Source organism: Somniosus microcephalus, chromosome 34 (genome assembly GCF_052327205.1).
Source record: "Somniosus microcephalus isolate GS21.2 chromosome 34, FLI_Smic_1.0, whole genome shotgun sequence".
Taxonomy (NCBI): Eukaryota; Metazoa; Chordata; class Chondrichthyes; order Squaliformes; family Somniosidae; genus Somniosus; species Somniosus microcephalus.
The window spans coordinates 13,865,212-13,882,851 of NC_141020.1; the positions used below are offsets into that span (position 1 = coordinate 13,865,212).

A 17,640-nucleotide genomic window follows, 5' to 3' on the forward strand; every position below is an offset into this window, starting at 1 on the left:
ATTATCACATTGCTGTTTGTGGGATCTTGCTGTGCACAAATTGGCTGCTGCTTTTCCTACATTACAACAGCGACTGCACTTTAAAAAGTACTTCATTGGCTGTAAAGCGCTTTGAGCCGTCCGGTGGTCGTGATGAAAGGCGCTACAGAAATGCAAGTCTTTCTTTCAAGCCTCCTTTATTCAGCCCCAAGAATGTATCTCACACCGAGCTCACAAGGTGGCCCCTAACTGCACCAGTGTGGCCCTCCAGAGGCAGACTCCCAGTTTTTGGGGTGTAGAGGACAGAGACTTGCATCTTCTCAGTCTGGGCATACATTTGAACTCCCGATGCCCTGGTTGACAGGACACTGTGTCTAACGCCTGCCCGTCCCCATCCCTGCAACACAAATTGGACTGGATATTGCCAAGTGCAGTTCCTGAAATTAACATTCACGATTACATCCGAATTGAATTCACTGACATACAAAGTACATTGCATTTTTAAAAAGCATTTTTATTGCATATTTTAGGGTAGCTCAGTCTCGGCCCTGGGCTCAGGTTTAAAGTGAGAATGAGAGAGTCAGGAAAATAACAACCGGGATCGAGTGAATCCTATTGCCTTGCAAGTATGTGCAGGACTAGACTAGAGCGTGAGCAGCCAGGTTGGATTATGATGATAAAGCTCAAATGATAATCGCACTCTTGATCTCCTGGGAGTCGGGCCGGAAAACCATTTTTCTGTTGGCGAGTTCGGGAGTTTCCTTCATCGTTGCCACTTGAGAAAAGGACTAGATCCCCGCAGAACCAGTTAGCTCTCCTGGAACTGTACCCCAGAACCGAACCCCAGCAGGGGTCGGCCCTCCGCCCCCAGAACCATACCCCAGCACGGATCAGAGAGGTGGGGGGGGGGGGGGATAGGCTAAACAGTCCCCTGCAATGTGTTATACTTCCTCTAATGTTGTTGGAATGGCACTTTTTGCTCGTGATCATTTATCACGTTGCTGTTTGTGGGAGCTTGCTGTGCGCAAATCGGCTGCCACGTTTCCCACATTACAACAGCGGCTACACTTCAAAAAGTAATGAATCGACTAAGGCGCTTTGGGACGTCCGGAGGTTGTGAACAGCGCGGTATAAATGCAAGTTATCTCTTTCCTTTTATATATAAAAAAAAAGGGGGAATCCTCATCAATTATTTGGAATTTAGTTGATTAGAGTTTAAAAAATGCAGACGCAAGCAATCTCTCAAACTATTGCAGCTCACAGATTTCTTGATTGGAGTTTTAAAAAGAGCACGCGCTGGGCGGATAGTCCATTGGGCATTTGCAATGTTGTACGTAGCGATTAGAGATTAATGAAGAGTCGCTCCTTTGGAGCTGGCCAGAGGGAACCCTTCCGGGATGAGCGGTCAGCCACTGGTTGCAGGTATCTGGAGGGACTTGCTCCTTAACAACCCCCTCCCCCCCCCCCCCCCCCCCCCAATTCTGAGCGAGCAGACCCCAGGTCCCTCAGGCATCCACTCAAGGATTTCCCAGTCAAAGCAGCATGAAGAAGCTGCCGCCATTGTCCGTCAATGCCGCAGCTCTCCTCTCGATGTCTCTCCACGGTTCAGACAGCAACTTGGCAGCATCCTCAGTCTGTGCCCTCCTTCCTCACGCTGCTTGGAGACGCTTCCTCCTTGCTGTGGGGCATCTGGGAAAAAAAAAGGACAGGAGGAGGAAACAGGCTTCATTTTGTTAAATGCCTTCCAGAGCCTTGAGGCTTGTGTTACAGAGAAACGCACCCTGGAACATTAGGAGCAGGAAGAGGCTGTCCAGCCCCTCCAGCCTGCTCCGCCATTCCATTAGATCACGGCAGATCTACACCTCAACTCCCACCTTTGCTCCACATCCCTTACCCAACAAAAAAAAAAATCTATCTTGGTCTTTAAGGCTCCATTGTCCCCAGCATCCAGAGTCTTTTGGGGAAGAGAGTCCCAAATTTCCATTAATACAAAAGCAAAATACTGCAGATGCTGGAGATCGGAAATAAAAACAGAAAATGCTGGAAACACTCAGGTCAGGCAGCATCCGTGGAGAGAGAAACAGAGTTAACGTTTCAGGTCGATGACCCTTCGTCAGAACTGGGAAAAGCTGGAGACGGAACAGATTTTTAAGCAAGTGTAGGAGCAGGGAAAGGGGGGGGGGGGGGAAAGGAGGAAAGAACCAAAGGGAAGGTCTGTGATAGGATGGAAGGCAGGAGAGATTAAGAGACATTAAGAGAGATTAATAGATGGTGCGAGGCAAAAGGAGATGGTAACGGGACAGGTTAAGAAACAAAAGATGGCTCTAGATGAAGTGTAAATGGCGATGGCAGAATGAAAGACAGCGGCCATGTTTCTCTCTCCACAGGTGCTGCCTGACCTGCTGAGTATTTCCAGCATTTTCTGTTTTTATCCCAAATTTCCATTACCTTTTGTGAAAAGGTTGGGGATCTTTAGAATTCTCTACCTCAAAGGGCTGTGGCTGCTGAAGCGTTTATATTCAAGGCCGAGAGCGATAAGATTTTTGGACGCTAGGGGAATCAAGGGATATGGGGATCGGGCGGGAAAGTGGAGTTGAGGGCGAAGATCAGCGATGATCTTATTGAATGGCGGAGCAGGCTCGAGGGGCCGTGTGGCCGACTCCTGCTCCTGATTCTTAGGTTCTTGGAATAAATGCTTCCCAATTTCACTCCGAATAGCCGAGCTCTAATTTTAAGATGGTGCCCCTTTGTTCTGGACGCCCCCCCCCCCCCCAGAGGAAATAGTTTCTACCCCATCGATACCTCCATCAGTTCACCCCGCAATCTGCTATACTCAAGGGAATACAAGCCAAGTTTATATAACCTGCATCATTCTGCTGAATCTGCACTGTGCCCCCTCCAAGGCTACTGTATCCTTCCGGAGGTGCGGAGCCCAGAACTGAACACAGCTCTCCTTTGTATTCCAGCCCCCAGAGATAAAGGCCAACATCCCATTAGCCTTTCAAATGATGTGTAATCAGACTCCCAAATCTCTTTGATCCTCTACAGTTCCTACTTTCTCACCATTTTAGAAAATACTTCAAATTAGCTTTCTTGGGTCCTAAGGGGATGACCTCACACTTCACCCACCCCCCCACCCACATTCAACTCCATTTGCCATAGCTTTGCCCACTCACTTAATCTGTCCAAGTCCCTTTGCAACTTCCTACTCCAATCTGCACTGTATTAGATTACAACAGTGACCACACTTCAAAAGTACTTCATTGGCTGTAAAGCGCTTTGGGACGTCTGGAGGTTGTGAAAGGTGCTACATAAATGCAATTTCTTTCTTTCTTATCCCTCCTAACTTGGATATTCTTCTATTCCTTCATCCAAATCACTAATACATATGGTGAAAAGTAGAGGCCCCAGAACAGATCCCTGGGGAACACCACTTTGTCACATCCTGCCATTCCGAGTAACTACCCTTTATTCCCACTCTCTGCCACCTACCTCCCAACCAATTTCCAACCCAAGTTAAAAAGGCTACCTCCAATTCCATGCGCTCTCATGTGGAACCTCATCAACTGCGTTCTGGAAGTCCATTTGGACAACATCCATAGACGCTCCGTTATTGGTGACCTCCTCAAAACAATCAACTAAATTAGTCAAGACATGACTTACCCGTAAACCCATGTTGGCTCTCTCCCTGGGACCTGCTGACTGCCCGAGACCCTGGTCACAGGGAAACCCACCCTGGGTCCTGCTGACTGCCCGAGACTCTGGTCACAGGGAAACCCACCCTGGGTCCTGCTCTCTGCCCGAGACTCTGGTCACAGGGAAACCCACCCTGGGTCCTGCTGACTGCCCGAGACCCTGGTCACAGGGAAACCCACCCTGGGTCCAGCTCTCTGCCCTGGTCAACAGGGAAACCCACCCTGGGTCCAGCTCTCTGCCCTGGTCACAGGGAAACCCACCCTGGGTCCTGCTCTCTGTCTGAAGACTCTGGTCACAGGGAAACCCACCCTGGGTCCTGCTCTCTGTCTGAAGACTCTGGTCACAGGGAAACCCACCCTGGGTCCTGCTCTCTGCCCGAGACCCTGGTCACGGGGAAACCCACCCCGGGTCCAGCTCTCTGCCCTGGTCACAGGGAAACCCACCCTGGGTCCTGCTCTCTGTCTGAAGACTCTGGTCACAGGGAAACCCACCCTGGGTCCTGCTCTCTGCCCGAGACCCTGGTCACGGGGAAACCCACCCCGGGTCCAGCTCTCTGCCCTGGTCACAGGGAAACCCACCCTGGGTCCTGCTCTCTGTCTGAAGACTCTGGTCACAGGGAAACCCACCCTGGGACCTGCTGACTGCTCTCGTCACGGGGAAACCCACCCTGGGTCCTGCTCTCTGCCCAAGACCCTGGTCACAGAGAAACCCACCCTGGCTCCAGCTCTCTGCCCTGGTCACAGGGCAACCCACCCTGGGTCCTGCTCTCTGCCCTGGTCACAGGGAAACCCACCCTGGGTCCAGCTCTCTGCCCGAGACCCTGGTCACGGGGAAACCCACCCTGGGTCCTGCTGACTGCCCGAGACCCTGGTCGCAGGGAAACCCACCCTGGGTCCTGCTGACTGCCCGAGACCCTGGTCACGGGGAAACCCACCCTGGGTCCTGCTCTCTGCCCTGGTCACGGGGAAACCCACCCTGGGTCCTGCTCTCTGCCCTGGTCACGGGGAAACCCACCCTGGGTCCTGCTCTCTGCCAGAGACCCTGGTCATGGGGAAACCCACCCTGGGTCCTGCTCTCTGCCCTGGTCACGGGGAAACCCACCCTGGGTCCTGCTCTCTGCCCGAGACCCTGGTCACAGGGAAACCCACCCCGGGTCCTGCTCTCTGTCTGGGGGTCTCAGTTATAGAGAATCCTACAACACTGATGATAATTAAGCAGATTTACAGAACTAATGGGCCCACATCCTGCAGCAGTGAAGGATCGGACTGGCCATTGTTGCCGGACGCTGTTGCCTGGCGCTGTATCTAGCCAGGCTGAGGGTGGGGTGGTCTAGTCTCTTCCAGTCTCAGATCCCGTCACTCAGACTTGCCAGTCTCCATTAGGTGATGTGAGAGGACTCCGACCACCCCCCACTCGACCCCTCAGGTGGGTGAATCCAGTTATCACGGTAGCAAAAATGGCAGACTGCTGGGGTGCAGGTCTGGGCGTGCCACCTGCATTAAGCTGCAAGTCCGAGGGACTGCCAGGGCCGAGGGCAGGAACTGTGCTCACTGAACCGGACTTCCAGCTGCAGAAAATTCAAACTCCAAATAAAAAATGCCATAACTCAGTCGAGGAACAATAATGGGATCGATTCAAAGTATCTGCACAGAATCCAAACCATCACCCATTTACTGACTGAATCTATAAAACACATAACAGAACAAAGCTTTCACCACCCCCTCCCCACGTGTGTAACATAAGAAAACAAGAATTAGGGGGAGTCGGCCATTCGCATCTGTTCCGCCATTCAATAAGATCATGGCTGATCTTCGACCTCAACTCCACTTTCCCGCCCGATCCCCAAATCCCTCGATTCCAAAAATCTATCGATCTCTGTCTTGAATATACCCAATGACTGAGCCTCCACAGCCCTCTGGGGCAGAGAATTCCAAAGATTCACCACCCTCCGAGTGAAGAAATTCCTCCTCATCTCAGTCCTAAATGGCCGACCCCTTATCCTGAGACTGTGACCCCTGGTTCTAGACTCTCCAGCCAGGGGGAAACAACCTCTCAGCATCTACCCTGTCAATCCCCCCTCAGAATCTTATATGTTTCAATGAGATCACCTCTCATTCTTCTAAACGCCAGAGAGTATCAGCCCAATCTACTCAATCTCTCCTCATAGGACAACTCTCATCATCCCAGGAATCAGTCTAGTGAACAATCTAACAACGAGGCGATGCCCTTTCACCCCTCTCCATATGAGTAACGGAACCAAACAACAACTTGTATTTATATAGCGCCTTTATCGTAGTAAAACGTCCCAAGGGGCTTCACAGGAGTTTTATAAGTCAAAAATTTGACACCGAACCACAGAGAAATTAGGGCAGGTGACCAAAAGCTTTGTCAAAGAGGTTGGTTTTAAGGAGCGTCTTAAAGGAGGAGAGAGAGGTAGCGAGGCGGAGAGGTTTAGGGAGGGAATTCCAGAGCTTGGGGCCTTGGCAGCTGAAGGCACGGCCGCCAGTGATGGGGCGATTAAAATCGGGGATGCTCAAGAGGGCAGAATTAGAGGAGCGCAGGTATCTCGGGGGTTGGGGGAGTGGGGGTTGTGGGACTGGAGGAGGTTACAGAGATAGGGAGGTAGCGAGGGCCACGGAGGGATTTGAAAACAAGGATGAGAATTTTGAAATCGAGGCGTTGCTTAACCGGCAGCCAATGTAGGTCAGCGAGCACAGGAGGTGATGGGTGAACGGGACTCGGTGCGAGTTAGGACACGGGCAGCCGAGTTTTGGATGGCCTTAATTTTACGTAGGGTAGGACGCGGGAGGCCGGTCAAGAGTGCGTTGGAATAGTCACGTCTGGAACCAGGCGATGGCCCTCCCCCGGTACATAGACAATGATTGCAGACTCACTGGTTGAGCTCAGACTGGTCTTCCATCTTCGTCCGCCGCCTCTGACCTTTCCGCTTGACGTTTCTCCTGAAAGAAGAAAGTTGTCTCTTGAGTAACAGAGGGAGAAGATTCTGGTTAGAGCAGATTTAATAAAATAAATTATTTAATTTTTTTTTTTTTTTTCTTTTTTTTTTAAAAAAAGAGTTTCGACTCCCGAGTCGTGGAGTTTGTTGTTCCAGTACTGGGACTCCTTCCTGTACCTGTCGCCTTTCAATCGTTTCCGCCGTGGTCTAAAAGGAGAGAGAGAGAGAGAGAAAGATTCAGAAGGTAATCATAGAATGATGCAGCACAGAAGGAGGCCATTCAGCCCATCGTGCCTGTGCCGGCTCTTGGAAAGAGCTCTCCACTTAGTCCCACGCCCCCTGTTCTTTCCCCACAGCCCTGCACATTTTTCCCTTCAACTATTTATCCAATTCCCTTTCAAAAGTTACAATTGAATCTACCCTTTCAGTCAGCGCATTCCAGATCATGACTCGCTGTGGGAAAAAATCCCCCCTCATCTCCCCCACTGGTTCTTTTGCCAATTCCCTTAAATCTGTGTCCTCTGGTTACCGACCCTCCTGCCAGGGGAAACAGTTTCCCCCCCATTTACTCTACCAAAACCTTCCATACTTTTGAACACCTCAATTAAATCTCCTCTTAACCTTCCCAGCTCCAAGGAGAACAACCCTATCCTCTCCAGTCTCTCCACATAATTGAAGGCCTGCATCGCTGGTACAGGAAACTTTGTGTTATCCGGAGGCTAAGTGTCCGGCAAGCTCGAGCCACCGGCAAAAATCAGGAGCCGTTTTGTTCGGTTTTTTTTCTTCTCGTGGCTTTTTTTTCCCCAACAGTCAGGCTCTGCAAAGTCTCTCTGAAGCTGTTGCTAAGCTACAGAGACGCTTCCAAGGTACGGGCCGACTGTTTAGAAGCCGTTGCTAAGCAACAGTGTTTGTTGTCAGATACGGAGATGAAAAGCTCCGTATGCTTCAACGTTAATGCTGGTGCGTCCGGCAGTTTTGAGGGAACGGCAACAGTTCAGTCCCGTCGGTGCCGGATAGCACAAAGTTTCCTGGTACTAGTCTAGTAAATCTCCACTGCACCCTCTCCAAGGCCTTGATAATCCGCAATCTGCCTGAAGACAGGTCACGTCGCCATCAAACAGAACGGAAAGCTCTGCCACAGATCCCTGGACGGTCCAGGTTCCATGCATGGCTCTGGGCAGAGTTCGCTCTCGGCCACAGCACGGGTTGGGCTGCAACTGACTGCCGTGCTCCAGGGTTAAGGGAGAGGAAAGTCAGACAGGGCTCCTGATCGCTAGCCAGCGAGAGGGCGAGAGAGACGTCAGGGATGTGGCCCAGCTGTAGTCAAATAATCTGCTGACACTCACTCACCAGGTTCGCAGATGGAGATGGGCCACTTGGGTTAGTTACCAGCACAAGTCAGCGCCCGTGGAACCCCGTACGCCAGCGAGAGTCCGTGCCCGGGGAGCCCCGTACCCCAGCGAGAGCCCGTGCCCGGGGAACCCCGTACCCCAGCGAGAGTCCGTGCCCGTGGAACCCCGTACGCCAGCGAGAGTCCGTGCCCGGGGAACCCCATACCCCAGCGAGAGCCCGTGCCCGTGGAGCCCCGTACCCCAGCGAGAGTCCGTGCCCGGGGAACCCCGTACCCCAGCGAGAGTCCGTGCCCGGGGAACCCCGTACCCCAGCGAGAGCCCGTGCCCGGGGAACCCCGTACCCCAGCGAGAGTCCGTGCCCGGGGAACCTCGTACCCCAGCGAGAGTCAGCGCCCAGGGAACCCCGTACCCCAGCGAGAGTCCGTGCCCGGGGAGCCCCGTACCCCAGCGAGAGTCCGTGCCCGGGGAACCCCGTACCCCAGCGAGAGCCCGTGCCCGGGGAACCCCGTACCCCAGCGAGAGTCCGTGCCCGGGGAACCTCGTACCCCAGCGAGAGTCCGTGCCCGGGGAACCCCATACCCCAGCGAGAGTCCGTGCCCGGGGAACCCCGTACCCCAGCGAGAGCCCGTGCCCGGGGAACCTCGTACCCCAGCGAGAGTCAGCGCCCGTGGAGCCCCGTACCCCAGCGAGAGTCAGCACCCGGGGAGCCCCGTACCCCAGCGAGAGTCCGTGCCCGTGGAGCCCCGTACGCCAGCGAGAGTCCGTGCCCGGGGAACCCCGTACCCCAGCGAGAGTCCGTGCCCGGGGAACCCCGTACCCCAGCGAGAGTCCGTGCCCGGGGAGCCCCGTACGCCAGCGAGAGTCCGTGCCCGGGGAACCCTGTACCCCAGCGAGAGTCCGTGCCCGGGGAACCCCGTACCCCAGCGAGAGTCCGTGCCCGGGGAACCCCGTACCCAAGCGAGAGTCCATGCCCGGGGAACCCCGTACCCAAGCGAGAGTCCGTGCCCGGGGAACCCCGTACCCCAGCGAGAGTCCATGCCCGGGGAACCCCGTACCCAAGCGAGAGTCCATGCCCGGGGAACCCCGTACCCCAGCGAGAGTCCGTGCCCGGGGAACCCCGTACCCCAGCGAGAGTCCATGCCCGGGGAACCCCGTACCCAAGCGAGAGTCAGCGCCCAGGGAACCCCGTACCCCAGCGAGAGTCCGTGCCCGGGGAACCCCGTACCCCAGCGAGAGTCCGTGCCCGGGGAACCCCGTACCCCAGCGAGAGTCAGTGCCCGGGGAACCCCGTACCCCAGCGAGAGTCAGCGCCTGTGGAACCCCGTACGCCAGCGAGAGCCCGTGCCCGGGGAGCCCCGTACCCCAGCGAGAGTCCGTGCCCGGGGAGCCCCGTACCCCAGCGAGAGTCCGTGCCCGGGGAACCCCGTACCCCAGCGAGAGCCCGTGCCCGGGGAACCCCGTACCCCAGCGAGAGTCCGTGCCCGGGGAACCCCGTACCCCAGCGAGAGTCCGTGCCCGGGGAACCCCGTACCCCAGCGAGAGTCCGTGCCCGGGGAACCCCGTACCCCAGCGAGAGCCCGTGCCCGGGGAACCCCGTACCCCAGCGAGAGTCAGCACCCGGGGAACCCCGTACCCCAGCGAGAGTCCGTGCCCGGGGAACCCCGTACCCCAGCGAGAGTCCGTGCCCGGGGAACCCCGTACCCCAGCGAGAGTCAGCACCCGGGGAACCCCGTACCCCAGCGAGAGTCCGTGCCCGGGGAACCCCGTACCCCAGCGAGAGTCCGTGCCCGGGGAACCCCGTACCCCAGCGAGAGTCAGCACCCGGGGAACCCTGTACCCCAGCGAGAGTCAGCACCTGTGGAACCCTGTACCCCAGCGAGAGTCAGCACCCGGGGAACCCCGTACCCCAGCGAGAGTCAGCGCCCAGGGAACCCCGTACGCCAGCGAGAGTCCGTGCCCGGGGAACCCCGTACCCCAGCGAGAGTCCGTGCCCGGGGAGCCCCGTACCCCAGCGAGAGCCCGTGCCCGGGGAACCTCGTACCCCAGCGAGAGTCCGTGCCCGGGGAGCCCCGTACCCCAGCGAGAGTCAGCGCCCAGGGAACCCCGTACCCCAGCGAGAGTCCATGCCCGGGGAACCCCGTACCCCAGCGAGAGTCCGTGCCCGGGGAACCTCGTACCCCAGCGAGAGTCCGTGCCCGGGGAGCCCCGTACCCCAGCGAGAGTCCGTGCCCGGGGAACCCCGTACCCCAGCGAGAGTCAGCGCCCAGGGAACCCCGTACCCCAGCGAGAGTCCGTGCCCGGGGAACCCCGTACCCCAGCGAGAGTCCGTGCCCGTGGAGCCCCGTACGCCAGCGAGAGTCCGTGCCCGGGGAACCCCGTACCCCAGCGAGAGTCCGTGCCCGTGGAGCCCCGTACGCCAGCGAGAGTCCGTGCCCGGGGAACCCCGTACCCCAGCGAGAGTCAGCGCCCAGGGAACCCCGTACCCCAGCGAGAGTCCGTGCCCGGGGAACCCCGTACCCCAGCGAGAGTCAGCACCTGGGGAGCCCCGTACCCCAGCGAGAGTCCGTGCCCGGGGAGCCCCGTACCCCAGCGAGAGCCCGTGCCCGGGGAACCCCGTACCCCAGCGAGAGTCCGTGCCCGGGGAACCCCGTACCCCAGCGAGAGCCCGTGCCCGGGGAACCCCGTACCCCAGCGAGAGCCCGTGCCCGGGGAACCCCGTACCCCAGCGAGAGTCCGTGCCCGGGGAACCCCGTACCCCAGCGAGAGCCCGTGCCCGGGGAACCCCATACCCCAGCGAGAGTCCGTGCCCGGGGAGCCCCGTACCCCAGCGAGAGTCCGTGCCCGGGGAACCCCGTACCCCAGCGAGAGCCCGTGCCCGGGGAACCCCGTACCCCAGCGAGAGTCAGCGCCCAGGGAGCCCCGTACCCCAGCGAGAGTCCGTGCCCGGGGAGCCCCGTACCCCAGCGAGAGTCCGTGCCCAGGGAACCCCGTACCCCAGCGAGAGTCCGTGCCCGGGGAGCCCCGTACCCCAGTGAGAGTCCGTGCCCGGGGAACCCCGTACCCCAGCGAGAGTCCGTGCCCGGGGAACCCCGTACCCCAGCGAGAGTCAGCACCCGGGGAACCCCGTACCCCAGCGAGAGTCCGTGCCCGGGGAACCCCGTACCCCAGCGAGAGTCCGTGCCCGGGGAGCCCCGTACCCCAGCGAGAGTCCGTGCCCGGGGAACCCCGTACCCCAGCGAGAGTCAGCACCCGGGGAACCCCGTACCCCAGCGAGAGTCAGCACCCGGGGAACCCCGTACCCCAGCGAGAGTCCATGCCCGGGGAACCCCGTACCCCAGCGAGAGTCCGTGCCCGGGGAACCCCGTACCCCAGCGAGAGTCCGTGCCCGGGGAACCCCGTACCCCAGCGAGAGTCCGTGCCCGGGGAACCCCGTACCCCAGCGAGAGTCCGTGCCCGGGGAGCCCCGTACCCCAGCGAGAGTCCATGCCCGGGGAAGCCCGTACCCCAGCGAGAGTCCGTGCCCGGGGAAGCCCGTACCCCAGCGAGAGTCCGTGCCCGGGGAGCCCCGTACCCCAGCGAGAGTCAGCGCCCAGGGAACCCTGTACCCCAGTGAGAGTCAGCACCTGTGGAACCCCGTACCCCAGTGAGAGTCAGCACCTGTGGAACCCCGTACCCCAGTGAGAGTCAGCACCTGTGGAACCCCGTACCCCAGCGAGAGTCAGCGCCCGGGGAACCCCGTACCCCAGTGAGAGTCCGTGCCCAGGGAACCCCGTACCCCAGTGAGAGCCCGTGCCCGGGGAACCCTGTACCCCAGCGAGAGTCAGCGCCCGTGGAACCCTGTACCCCAGTGAGAGTCAGCACCCGTGGAACCCCGTACCCCAGCGAGAGTCAGCGCCCGTGGAACCCTGTACCCCAGTGAGAGTCAGCACCCGTGGAACCCCGTACCCCAGCGAGAGTCAGCGCCCGTGGAACCCCGTACCCCAGCGAGAGTCAGCGCCCGTGGAACCCCGTACCCCAGCGAGAGTCAGCGCCCGTGGAACCCTGTACCCCAGTGAGAGTCAGCACCCGTGGAACCCCGTACCCCAGCGAGAGTCAGCGCCCGTGGAACCCCGTACCCCAGCGAGAGTCAGCACCCGTGGAACCCCGTACCCCAGCGAGAGTCAGCGCCTGTGGAACCCCGTACCCCAGCGAGAGTCAGCGCCCAGGGAACCCTGTACCCCAGCGAGAGTCAGCACCTGTGGAACCCCGTACCCCAGCGAGAGTCAGCGCCTGTGGAACCCCGTACCCCAGCGAGAGTCAGCACCTGGGGAACCCCATACCCCAGCGAGAGTCAGCACCCGTGGAACCCCGTACCCCAGTGAGAGTCAGCGCCTGTGGAACCCCGTACCCCAGCGAGAGTCAGCGCCCAGGGAACCCCGTACCCCAGCGAGAGTCAGCGCCCAGGGAACCCCGTACCCCAGCGAGAGTCAGCGCCCAGGGAAGCCCGTACCCCAGCGAGAGTCAGCGCCCAGGGAACCCCGTACCCCAGTGAGAGTCAGCACCTGTGGAACCCCGTACCCCAGTGAGAGTCAGCGCCCAGGGAACCCCGTACCCCAGCGAGAGTCAGCGCCCGGGGAACCCCGTACCCCAGTGAGAGTCAGCGCCCAGGGAACCCTGTACCCCAGTGAGAGTCAGCGCCCAGGGAACCCTGTACCCCAGCGAGAGTCAGCGCCCAGGGAACCCTGTACCCCAGTGAGAGTCAGCGCCTGTGGAACCCCGTACCCCAGTGAGAGTCAGCGCCTGTGGAACCCCGTACCCCAGCGATAGTCAGCACCCGGGGAACCCCGTACCCCAGCGAGAGTCAGCGCCTGTGGAACCCCGTACCCCAGCGATAGTCAGCACCCGGGGAACCCCGTACCCCAGCGAGAGTCAGCGCCTGTGGAACCCCGTACCCCAGCGAGAGTCAGCGCCTGTGGAACCCCGTACCCCAGCGAGAGTCAGCGCCTGTGGAACTCCGTACCCCAGCGAGAGTCAGCGCCTGTGGAACCCCGTACCCCAGCGAGAGTCAGCGCCTGTGGAACCCTGTACCCCAGCGAGAGTCAGCGCCTGTGGAACCCTGTACCCCAGCGAGAGTCAGCGCCTGTGGAACCCCGTACCCCAGCGAGAGTCAGCGCCTGTGGAACCCTGTACCCCAGCGAGAGTCAGCGCCTGTGGAACCCCGTACCCCAGCGAGAGTCAGCGCCCGTGGAACTCCGTACCCCAGCGAGAGTCAGCGCCTGTGGAACCCCGTACCCCAGCGAGAGTCAGCGCCTGTGGAACCCCGTACCCCAGCGAGAGTCAGCGCCTGTGGAACCCCGTACCCCAGCGAGAGTCAGCGCCTGTGGAACCCCGTACCCCAGCGAGAGTCAGCGCCTGTGGAACCCCGTACCCCAGCGAGAGTCAGCGTCTGTGGAACCCCGTACCCCAGCGAGAGTCAGCGCCTGTGGAACCCTGTACCCCAGTGAGAGTCAGCGCCCGGGGAACCCCGTACCCCAGCGAGAGTCAGCGCCTGTGGAACCCCGTACCCCAGCGAGAGTCAGCGTCTGTGGAACCCCGTACCCCAGCGAGAGTCAGCGCCTGTGGAACCCTGTACCCCAGTGAGAGTCAGCGCCCGGGGAACCCCGTACCCCAGCGAGAGTCAGCGCCCGGGGAACCCCGTACCCCAGCGAGAGTCAGCGCCTGTGGAACCCCGTACCCCAGCGAGAGTCAGCGCCTGTGGAACCCTGTACCCCAGCGAGAGTCAGCGCCTGTGGAACCCCGTACCCCAGCGAGAGTCAGCGTCTGTGGAACCCCGTACCCCAGCGAGAGTCAGCGCCCGGGGAGCCCCGTACCCCAGCGAGAGTCAGCACCTGTGGAACCCCGTACCCCAGTGAGAGTCAGCGCCCGGGGAACCCCGTACCCCAGCGAGAGTCAGCACCCAGGGAACCCCGTACCCCAGCGAGAGTCAGCACCCAGGGAACCCCGTACCCCAGCGAGAGTCAGCACCTGTGGAACCCCGTACCCCAGCGAGAGTCAGCACCCAGGGAACCCCGTACCCCAGCGAGAGTCAGCGCCTGTGGAACCCCGTACCCCAGCGAGAGTCAGCACCTGTGGAACTCCGTACCCCAGCGAGAGTCAGCGCCTGTGGAACTCCGTACCCCAGCGAGAGTCAGCGCCTGTGGAACCCCGTACCCCAGCGAGAGTCAGCGTCTGTGGAACCCCGTACCCCAGCGAGAGTCAGCGCCTGTGGAACCCTGTACCCCAGTGAGAGTCAGCGCCTGTGGAACCCCGTACCCCAGCGAGAGTCAGCGTCTGTGGAACCCCGTACCCCAGCGAGAGTCAGCGCCCGGGGAGCCCCGTACCCCAGCGAGAGTCAGCACCTGTGGAACCCCGTACCCCAGTGAGAGTCAGCGCCCGGGGAACCCCGTACCCCAGCGAGAGTCAGCACCTGTGGAACCCCGTACCCCAGCGAGAGTCAGCACCTGTGGAACCCCGTACCCCAGCGAGAGTCAGCGCCCGGGGAACCCCGTACCCCAGCGAGAGTCAGCACCTGTGGAACCCTGTACCCCAGCGAGAGTCAGCGCCTGTGGAACCCTGTACCCCAGCGAGAGTCAGCGCCTGTGGAACCCCGTACCCCAGCGAGAGTCCGTGCCCGGGGAACCCCGTACCCCAGCGAGAGTCAGCACCTGTGGAACCCCGTACCCCAGCGAGAGTCAGCGCCCAGGGAACCCCGTTCCCCAGCGAGAGTCAGCGCCTGTGGAACCCCGTACCCCAGCGAGAGTCAGCGCCCAGGGAACCCCGTACCCCAGCGAGAGTCAGCACCTGTGGAACCCCGTACCCCAGCGAGAGTCAGCGCCCAGGGAACCCCGTACCCCAGCGAGAGTCAGCGCCTGTGGAACCCCGTACCCCAGCGAGAGTCAGCACCTGTGGAACCCCGTACCCCAGTGAGAGTCAGCGCCCAGGGAACCCCGTACCCCAGCGAGAGTCAGCACCTGTGGAACCCCGTACCCCAGCGAGAGTCAGCGCCCAGGGAACCCTGTACCCCAGCGAGAGTCAGCACCTGTGGAACCCCGTACCCCAGCGAGAGTCAGCACCTGTGGAACCCCGTACCCCAGCGAGAGTCAGCACCTGGGGAGCCCCGTACCCCAGCGAGAGTCAGCGCCCAGGGAACCCCGTACCCCAGCGAGAGTCAGCACCTGTGGAACCCCGTACCCCAGCGAGAGTCAGCACCCGGGGAACCCCGTACCCCAGTGAGAGTCAGCGCCCAGGGAACCCCGTACCCCAGCGAGAGTCAGCACCTGTGGAACCCCGTACCCCAGCGAGAGTCAGCGCCCAGGGAACCCCGTACCCCAGCGAGAGTCAGCACCTGTGGAACCCCGTACCCCAGCGAGAGTCAGCACCCGGGGAACCCCGTACCCCAGTGAGAGTCAGCGCCCAGGGAACCCCGTACCCCAGCGAGAGTCAGCGCCCAGGGAACCCCGTACCCCAGCGAGAGGCAGTGTCTGTGGAACCCCGTACCCCAGCGAGAGTCAGCGCCCAGGGAACCCCGTACCCCAGCGAGAGGCAGTGTCTGTGGAACCCCGTACCCCAGCGAGAGTCAGCGCCCAGGGAACCCCGTACCCCAGCGAGAGTCAGCGCCCGGGGAACCCCGTACCCCAGCGAGAGTCAGCACCTGTGGAACCCCGTACCCCAGCGAGAGTCAGCGCCCGGGGAACCCCGTACCCCAGCGAGAGTCAGCACCCGGGGAACCCCATACCCCAGCGAGAGTCAGCGCCTGTGGAACCCCGTACCCCAGCGAGAGTCAGCGCCCGGGGAACCCCGTACCCCAGCGAGAGTCAGCGTCTGTGGAACCCCGTACCCCAGCGAGAGTCAGCGCCCGGGGAACCCCGTACCCCAGCGAGAGTCAGCGCCTGTGGAACCCTGTACCCCAGCGAGAGTCAGCGCCCAGGGAACCCCGTACCCCAGCGAGAGTCAGCGCCTGTGGAACCCCGTACCCCAGCGAGAGTCAGCACCTGTGGAACCCTGTACCCCAGCGAGAGTCAGCGCCTGTGGAACCCCGTACCCCAGCGAGAGTCAGCGCCCAGGGAACCCCGTACCCCAGCGAGAGTCAGCACCCGTGGAACCCCGTACCCCAGCGAGAGTCAGCGCCCGTGGAACCCCGTACCCCAGCGAGAGTCAGCGCCTGTGGAACCCCGTACCCCAGCGAGAGTCAGCGCCCGTGGAACCCCGTACCCCAGCGAGAGTCAGCGCCTGTGGAACCCCGTACCCCAGCGAGAGTCAGCGCCTGTGGAACCCCGTACCCCAGCGAGAGTCAGCACCTGTGGAACCCTGTACCCCAGCGAGAGTCAGCACCTGTGGAACCCCGTACCCCAGCGAGAGTCAGCGCCCGGGGAACCCCGTACCCCAGCGAGAGTCAGCGCCTGTGGAACCCCGTACCCCAGCGAGAGTCAGCGCCTGTGGAACCCCGTACCCCAGCGAGAGTCAGCGCCCAGGGAACCCCGTACCCCAGCGAGAGTCAGCACCCGGGGAACCCCGTACCCCAGCGAGAGTCAGCGCCTGTGGAACCCCGTACCCCAGCGAGAGTCAGCACCCGGGGAACCCCGTACCCCAGCGAGAATCAGCACCCAGGGAACCCCGTACCCCAGCGAGAATCAGCACCCAGGGAACCCTGTACCCCAGTGAGAGTCAGCGCCTGTGGAACCCCGTACCCCAGCGAGAATCAGCACCTGGGGAACCCCGTACCCCAGCGAGAGTCAGCGCCCGTGGAACCCCGTACCCCAGCGAGAGTCAGCGCCCAGGGAACCCCGTACCCCAGCGAGAGTCAGCGCCTGTGGAACCCCGTACCCCAGCGAGAGTCAGCGCCCAGGGAACCCCGTACCCCAGCAAGAGTCAGCGCCTGTGGAACCCCGTACCCCAGCGAGAGTCAGCGCCTGTGGAACCCCGTACCCCAGCGAGAGTCAGCGCCCAGGGAACCCCGTACCCCAGCGAGAGTCAGCACCTGTGGAACCCTGTACCCCAGCGAGAGTCAGCACCCGGGGAACCCCGTACCCCAGCGAGAGTCAGCACCCAGGGAACCCCGTACCCCAGTGAGAGTCAGCGCCCAGGGAACCCCGTACCCCAGCGAGAGTCAGCACCTGTGGAACCCTGTACCCCAGCGAGAGTCAGCACCCGGGGAACCCCGTACCCCAGCGAGAGTCAGCGCCCAGGGAACCCTGTACCCCAGCGAGAGTCAGCACCCGGGGAACCCCGTACCCCAGCGAGAATCAGCACCTGGGGAACCCCGTACCCCAGCGAGAATCAGCACCTGTGGAACCCTGTACCCCAGCGAGAGTCAGCGCCCGGGGAACCCCGTACCCCAGCGAGAGTCAGCGCCTGTGGAACCCTGTACCCCAGCGAGAGTCAGCGCCTGTGGAACCCCGTACCCCAGCGAGAGTCAGCGCCTGTGGAACCCCGTACCCCAGCGAGAGTCAGCGCCTGTGGAACCCCGTACCCCAGCGAGAGTCAGCGCCCGGGGAACCCCGTACCCCAGCGAGAGTCAGCGCCTGTGGAACCCCGTACCCCAGCGAGAGTCAGCGCCCAGGGAACCCCGTACCCCAGCGAGAATCAGCACCTGTGGAACCCCGTACCCCAGCGAGAATCAGCACCCAGGGAACCCTGTAC

The 17,640-nt window shown here is 61.2% G+C and overlaps 1 long non-coding RNA gene across 1 annotated transcript; it reads right to left on the reverse strand.

Moving 5' to 3' along the window:
• Positions 1–472: 472 nt before the first annotated feature.
• On the reverse strand, positions 473–7,019 carry LOC147096779 (uncharacterized). Its single transcript, XR_015074551.1, has 3 exons — positions 6,809–7,019; positions 6,570–6,635; positions 473–1,668 (listed from the first exon to the last, which is right to left on the reverse strand). It is a non-coding gene; the product is annotated as an uncharacterized LOC147096779 (long non-coding RNA).
• Positions 7,020–17,640: the final 10,621 nt, after the last annotated feature.